The sequence below is a fragment of the Mastomys coucha genome, unplaced genomic scaffold, assembly GCF_008632895.1.
Source record: "Mastomys coucha isolate ucsf_1 unplaced genomic scaffold, UCSF_Mcou_1 pScaffold20, whole genome shotgun sequence".
In the NCBI taxonomy this organism is placed as follows: Eukaryota; Metazoa; Chordata; class Mammalia; order Rodentia; family Muridae; genus Mastomys; species Mastomys coucha.
In genome coordinates this window covers 63,823,538-63,832,183 of record NW_022196903.1, presented here as the reverse complement: position 1 = coordinate 63,832,183, position 8,646 = coordinate 63,823,538, and positions in this window count along the sequence as shown.

Here is an 8,646-nt window from a genome sequence, read left to right as displayed (position 1 = left end):
AAAAAAAAAAAAAAAGACATTCTGTATGCTGATTGCATCAAAGATGTTTTAGAGAATATATTTAAGGTAACACAAAAAAATTCTCCCATGCTAGGGGTTGTAGAAAAAAAACGAAAGAGAAGATTCACTTAGTTATTTGGGCTATAAAATCAGTCAACAAAAAATTCAATCACAAAAGTTACATATATATAGTGAACAATTGCAAACTCTTAATGATATTCAAAAATAAATGGGAGATATTATAACTGGCTGAGGTCTACAATTGGATTAAGTACATATGAGCTAATTAATTTTTTCAGCAATTACAAGTAGATTCTAATTTAAACTTTCCAAAATGTCTAACAGCTAAAGCAGTAAAAGAGATAATTGTTGTAGAACAAAGACTACAAGAGGCATAAGTGGATGGAACTGATCCTAAACTTGATTGTATTCTAGTCATTTTCCTTTCAGCTCATTCTCCTACTGGGCTCATTATTGAAAGGGAAGATAGTATTATGTAATGCATTTTCTTCACTCATAAATAAAGTAAAAAATTGAAGATGTATATAGTAAAGATTTCTGAATTTATTATTAAAAGTAGAATAAGACTATTGTTGTACTTCTTATGAATGCTGAGATTATACCATTATGAATGATTAATGAGGATTAGCTAAAGCCTTGTAGTATCTTCTTGGATAAAATTAACAATGAATATCCAAAAAGCAAGTGTGTACACTATTCTTCCACATAAAGAGCACACAAATTCCAGAGGCACCAATATTTTTACTTATGCAAAGTAAAAGATATGCAAGATAGGGATGGCATATTATAAGTCAGAGAAAGTAAGCAAGGTGGTCAAATTCTGTACATATTGGTTCATAAATCAGAATTGTACAATATTCTTATAGTATTATTAGATTATTCTGAACCTCTTAACAAAAGTATTGATTCTTTATATGCAGAAAGAGTTGTTTTGCATATAGAAACTACTGAATTTGTACTGATAACTGAGAATTAATTTTGTTATTTATACAATTACAACAGGTCATCAGAAGTAGAAATTATCCATTATATATTATTCATATTCAGTTTCATACAGATTTGGCTAGTCTATTATTTCGTGGGATTGTGGAAATTGACTAAGTACTCATAGGAAATATGTTAGAAGCCTCAAAATTTCATGAGAAATATCATGCTAATGGGAAAGGTTTAAAGGAAACTATTTTCATTACTTGTCAACAAACCAAAGAAATAATAAAAAATGTCCTATGTGTTCTCTATAAAACTAAACTCCATTATCTGCTGGTAGTAACCCTATGGGTACCAAAAGATGACATCTGGCAGATGGACACTTTCCATTTGGCAGAATTTGGGAAACCCTGACACATTCTCAGGTTTTCAATGGGCAACTGCCTTAAGTTCTGAAATGGCTAATTGCATAATTACACATTTATTAGAAATAATAGCAACTATGGTGAAATCTGCACAAATTAAAATTCACCATGCTCCTGCATATGTATCTGATAAGGTGAACCAATTCTTTGAATATTATAATATAAAGCATGTTATATAGCATGTTATACCAGATAATCTCACAGGACAAGCAGATATATAATGAGCCAATCATAACTTAAAAGAAAACTTATTAGTTTTCTAAATGTTGGTGAAAAAGGAACAATACCAGCTGAGAGACACTTGATGGGGGAGAAAAAAAACAAGGAACTAGGCCAACTAATTCACTTTTAGGATATCTTGACATTGAAATGGAAATCAGCAATAGTTCAAAGGCAGGTGCATGGTTATACTTACGTATCTACAAACAATGAAAAACTATGTTTACCAAAAAAATTATAAAAATCAGATCAGACCAGGGAAAAACCTATCACCTGAAAAATGGGTGTCTTCACAAAGCAAATGATTCACAGACTGTCTCAGTTATTTTGTCTTCAAAGAAATGCTTGTAAATCAACCTCAAAATGGTTAGCCCAAGCAACTGATCACACAGAATCTAGGTATATAGAGAGACTGGACAATATAGTTACTTAGTCTCAATATTTTGGCCAGATATTTTAATCACTATCTACAGTTAAATAAGTTTCTAAAGTGAATGCTAGGAATAGCACCAATCTATGTGGTTAAATATAAGGATTATAGGGCAGTTTGATGCCATATCTCTAAGAATAACAGCAATGGTAGGTTTCCTCTTAGAGCCCTATGACCTCCACAGGCACAGTCTCTTTACCAGGTTTTCTGTACCAGGAGTTATAATTTCAGATGAGGACAGGGAAAATAACCTAATAGTTTATCTGGATCACAAATGATCATAGCTTCCACATTTTTCCTCTACAAAGAGGAAAGTGTCAACACAATATTGAGTATAATATATTCAGTGAAAACAAATTTATTGGGACCATTGTGCTACAGATTCTCATGTAACTTTGTATAACCTCAAACTTACTGATAGACTTTCTAAATCTAGCAGTCTAAATTCACTGTTGACCGCTACAGATTATTTATCTTTTACACATGGATTACATGGATTAGCCATGTTCATTTCAGACCTGTGTCCTTTATAAAACCTTGCACTCTATGCATGGGTAAGTGGTTCCTCTCTGGGCTTTGTATGGTCAAATTTGTTTTCTCAGGCATGCTCTTAAGTAGCTGCTTCTGAAGAAGACATGTGCCAACCCCCCATACTTTTTTTGCATTCCCAAACATCTGAGATTCTTTTCATTTTCTTTTCTATCATGCTGTCATTTTGTCATTTTTGTTGTAAGTGTTCTCTCATGTTGAAAGTTGTTTTCTCTTTTTTGAAGAATGAAAATGATCAAATATAGGAAATAGGAAGATAATTTGTTTATGTCAAACAAATGATAACATGTGAATGTGAATGGAACTTTATATAAAGAGAGACAGAAATGTTTACAAACACACACTTGTATGTGTATATATATTATAATACATACATACATACAAAGATTCATACATATTTGATAGTGTCTAGTTGTATTACACACATGTGTGTGTGTATATATGTATGTATAATACATAAATACATAGATTCATACATACTTGATAGTGTCTAGTTGTGTTACTGGGTATCAGAGGACTTTTAACAGAAGTTGGCCACAAACACGAAATCCTTCTGCCTCTATCTCCAAAATGATCAGATTATAATCACCCATCTCAAGGATAAGCAGATGTGTGATTCCTGAAACCATATTATGAATCAGATTAGGAACAATATTGGTGCTAGTGGGGATATCTCAGAGAGAAGGATAAAAATTCTATGAAAAGTGTTACTTATCAGCCATTATGCCAAAAAATTCAATCAGATTGGAAGTTCCTATAACTTTCATCCCTGTCTACATAAGACATATTGTGGAAATCTAGATACAATTTTGATTATCTACATATATTGCAATATATTCTGACATTGTTTGGAGCTAACATTATTTCCTTGTTGTTACCTCTAAGAGGAGCTATGAACTATCTGTTTCTTTAAGGGGAAACTAGGGAGTAGTAGAGAGAACTACTGTTCAGGAAACTGGATAAACTAGAGACACTTGGGCTGGAGAGATGGCTCAGTGTTTAAGAGCCCTGATTGTTCTTCCAGAGGTCCTGAGTTCAATTCCCAGCTCACAACCATCTCTAATGGTATCTGATGCCTTCTTCTGGTGTATCTGAAGAAAGCAACAATGTACTCACATACATGAAATATGTTAATAAAGCTTAAAACAACAACAAATAAACAAAAAATAGAGACACTGCAGCACAGAGATCACCATCAAATGCAACATCAGTGATGTCTACATAGAAGACTAGCAACAAGCTACTTAGCCTGAGACCCCGAAAAGTAGATACATGTAGCTGCTTGTAGTACAAATGCTAACTACATTCTCCAAAAAAGTGTTTGCACATAGCTTCTGGGAACCTGTCCACAGTTGGTTCTGATTGGTAAATAAATAATGCCAGCAGCCAATAGCTGGGGATAAAGACAGAGCCGGGGAATTTAGGATTCTCAGGCTTGGGACCCAGAGGAGATCCATCATGCTTTACAAGAGTGTGGAGAGAGGAGAGACAGAAGCCACCATGGGATATAGACGCAAGGAGAGTACCCTGGGCTCTGGGCCAAGAAAGCATGGCCCAGAGTGTACCACAAATGCGCCTGAAGAGTTCAAAATGAAACATAGAAGTTAGTAGGTAACTAACATAGAAGAAATTAGTAACTCACAATTATCAGCAGGATGTAGATTCTAACAGCAAGGAAACTAGGCAGTTGCCCAGGTATTGTGCTGCTTAAGGTATGTTAGAATATAAAGACTATGTGTCTTTCACTAGGGAACATAAACCATTGAGGTGGATAATAATTAATACTACAGATGGCATCCTCAATGTGTGGTAAGAACTCACTTTTAAAAATTAATTGGAGATTCTTTAAAGCACAAACCATTCCTTTAACCTAAGGAGATGAGACAGAGTGAATTGGTTTTTTAGCTGAGAGCTTAAGGTGAGGATACAGATAGATAGTTCCTGCTGGGAGAGGATAGGCTGGGAGAGAAAGCTTGAATAAGATGGGAATGGAAAGGATGATGGTAATTTAAGAAGTCAATCTTTCACAAGCAACCAGATCCTTTGAACTCTTGAGAATTCTGGGATAACTTAGAGTGGCATTCATCCATAAATTATCCTGAAAAGAGACTTATACAGAAAATTGTTGGGCTCTATTTGGCCCTGATTTGGGCCTTGAGGACAAACCTGAGCCTGGCTCGAGTTTTGTAAACTGTCTCAGTCACTTCCGTACTGGAGAGACTCAGCATAACCTGCTTAAGCCTGCCTTTGCCTAGCTCCTGCTGAAGTAGAGTAACTGTAACTGTTGGTTCCATTAGTCACCCCATACCCTTCATCAACTTTCCCCTCCCCCTATGTCATCTTACCTCAGCAGAAAACTCTGCCTCCTCTCTCATCCCTTTATAAAGAAAAGATTGATACAATAAAAAATGAGTTCCTGTTTGAACAGACTCCCAGCTCAGGGTGGTTATTCTCCGGAGGCAGGAGATCCGAGCTTTGACACTCACCATCCTGCTCAGCCCCGAGAGAGAGGCTTGGCTGGACCAGGTTCTCTCCCTCTCTCACTTGGTTCTGCCCTGCAGAGAGCGGCAGAAAATAGAAGGGAATTTAATTGAAGTTAAATGCATATGACTTGGATGTTAATCCAAGTCATATAAAAAGAAAGGAAATATAAATTATATATCCATAGATACCAATTTCCTTAGAAGGGAGGAATAAAGGAAAATTGCATTGTTTTAAGGATAGAGGATAGAAATAGTGGTAATCACTTTCAGAGTTTTTAAGTATTCATGGAAGAATAAAGAAATCCTGGTTTTTGATATGAAATGTAGGAAATAGGCACGAAGCTAGAGAGAAACCCTATCTCAAAAGATAATAATTTTTTAAAATGGTTTTAATTGCTTTGAGTTATTTTAATCATCAAAATGAAGGTGGTTATAAATTTGATGGTATTAATGATGTTAATAATCCTTTGGGAGAAAGGTCAGAGTAGAGCAGGCCCTAAGAATATGCAAATCTCCCAGTGGGTAAGGTGGAAAGTTGTAGAAAAAGGTAGGAAGCCCCTGGGGTGAGCCAAGTGATATAAATATCACTTTTATTTGAGGGAAAATTATTAGACATAAAATCCATGTTTCCTGAAGCAGGCAACAGAATTCTGTGGTGAATGTCTGAGATCTGTGTAGGCTATAGGGTATATACAGTACTACCTTATGACAATACCAGAAGACCAAGATTACAAGTGTGTGTGTGTGTGTGTGTGTGTGTGTGTATGTTTGTATGTGCATGTGTGTGTGTATACATGTGCATGAAGTCATGGCTGACCACCAGTCTGTAATAAAAAGAAGTAAGTCTTTTGAGCAATAGGGGTTTACTATCAGTTTGTGGAGAAGAACCAACTGCCAGTGTGTTGTTTGCAAGTTTCAATGGGGATCACGTGATCCAACGACTCATTTAGATGTTACCCTTTCTGACACTGGAGATTTCACATAGTGGTGAAAAATGTGGAGTTGAGGTTTTGACTCTCTTGTTATTTGGGGATTCCATTTAATTTTTTCACACACACATATTTCTTTCATACATATTTATTATATGTATATACATAGATTTTGTTCATATATGTGTATATGTATATATTTGTGTATATGTGCATATACATATATATGCATATATGTAAAGAGAAAGAAGAGTTTGTGTCTAACTAGAGCTTTTTTGAATTTTTATTAGATATTTTCTTTATTTGCATTTCAAATGTTATCCTTTTTCCTAGTTTCCCCTCTGAAAACCCCCTATACCATTCCTCCTCCCCCTGCTTCTTCTCAGAGGGTGTTCCCTCAACCCACCCACCTACTCCCACTTCCCAATCCAGGCATTCCCCTACACTGGGGCATTGAGCCTTCAAAGGAACAAGAGCCTCTTCTCCCATTCAGATCTTACAAGGCCATCCTATGCTATATATGCAGCTGGAGCCATGGGTTGCTCCATGTATACTCTTTTGTTGATGGTTTAGTCCCTGGGAGCTCTGGGGGGTCTAGTTGGTTCATATTGTTGTTCCTTCTATGGGGCTGCAAGGCCCTTCAGCTCTTTCAGTCCTTTCTCTAACTCCTCATTGAGGACCCTGTTCTCAGTCCAATGGTTGGCTATGAACATCCACCTCTGTATTTGTCAGGCTCTGTCAGAGCCTCTTAGGAGACAGCAAGTGAGTGATCTTTATGACAAGAACGTCAAATCGCTTAAGGAAGAAATTGAAGACCTCAGAAGATTGAAAGATCTCCCATGCTCATGGATCGGCAGGATTAATATATTAAAATGGCCGTCTTACTGAAAGCAATCAACAGATTCAATGCAATGCCCATCAAAATTCCAAGCAAATTCTTCATAGAGTTAGAAAGAGCAATTCTTTAATTTATATAGAATAACAAAAACCTAGGATAGTGAAAACTATTCTCTACAAAAAAGAACTTCTGGTGGAATCACCATCCCTGTCCTCAAGCTGCATTACAGAGCAATAATGATAAAAAAAAAAAAAACTGCATGGTATTGGTACAGTGACAGGCAATGGGCATAGGAAATTTCCTGAACAGAACAACAATGATTTATTCTCTAAGATCAATTATTGACAAACGGGACCTCATAAAGTTGCAAAGCTTCTGTAAGGCAAAGGGCACTGTCAATAGGACAAAAGTACAACCAACAGACTTGGAAGAGATCTTTGCCAACCTTATATCTGGTAGAGGGCTGATATCCAATATATACAAAGAACTCAACAAGCTAGACTCCAGAAAACCAAATAACCCTATTAAAAACAGGAACAAAGCTAAACAGAGAATTCTCAACTGAGGAATACTGAATGGCCCAGAAGTACCTAAAAAAAGTGTTCAAGATTCTTAGTCATCAAGGAAATGAAAATCAAAACAACCCTGAGATTCCACCTCATACCAGTCAGAATGGCTAAGATCAAAAAATCAGGTGACAACAGATGCTGGCTAGGATGTGGAGAAAGAGGAACAGTCCTCCATTGTTGATATGATTGCAAGCTGGTACAACCACACTGGAAATAAGTCTGGCAGTTCCTCAGAAAATTAGACATAGTATTGTGGGGCAGTAGGCAGTTCTGACAGCTGGGGTCCAGTAGAGCAGCCACCTGAGAACCCTAGAGACCCACTGAGCAAAGTAAATTTATTCACTAGGGACAGTAGGAGTTTGGTGATAGCTCCTGATACCGATGGCTCAGATTTCAGTGCAGACCCCTCACAGCTTCCCCTGCAGGAGATGTGTGCTCTAGTAGGCAGACAATGCCTCAAGCTCCCAGCATTCTAGCTGGACCCTACACACAGTCATCTGACCAAAAGCCAGGCAAGCCACGCCCCTTCCTCACTCTCTTACTCTCATACTCTTCTCCTCTTACTCTGACTTCCTCTCTCTTGCTCTCCACTCTCATGTTATTTTGTTCCCTCTCTAACTCTTCTTATCTTCCTCTCACTCTCTTGCTGTCTTGCTCTCTCTCTCCTCTCTGCTCTTTATTCTCTTCTCTTACTTTCTTCCTCTCCTTTTTCTCTCTCTCTCTCTCTTTCCTCTCCTTTCCTTCTCTTGAGTCAACCAGCATATTCTATCCTTCCTACAATAAAATAACTCATTTATACATTGCCTCCTTTTTAACTGATGTGCCATGCAACAACAGGTCAGTCCCAGGGGAGAGAGAGAGACTTGGGCCTCAGCAGCAGGCCATCTACCTCCAGGGAGAGAAAGAGCCTCATCTAGACCTCAGCAACAGGCCCCTGCATATGGAACAACAGTATTACTTGAGGACCCAGCTATACCAAACCTTGGCATATACCCAAAAGGTGCTCCAACATATAACAAGGACACATGCTCCACTATGTTCTTAGCAGCAGCTTTATTTATAATAGCCAGAGGCTGGAAAGAAGCCAGATGTTCTTCAACAGAGGAATGGATATAGAAAATGTGGTACATTTTCACAATGGAGTACTGAGAATACCTAAGATATAATTCACAGACCACATGAAGCTCAAGAGGAAGAAAGACCAAAGTTTGGATGCTTCAATTCTTCTTAGAAGGGGAAACAAAATTCTCAATGGA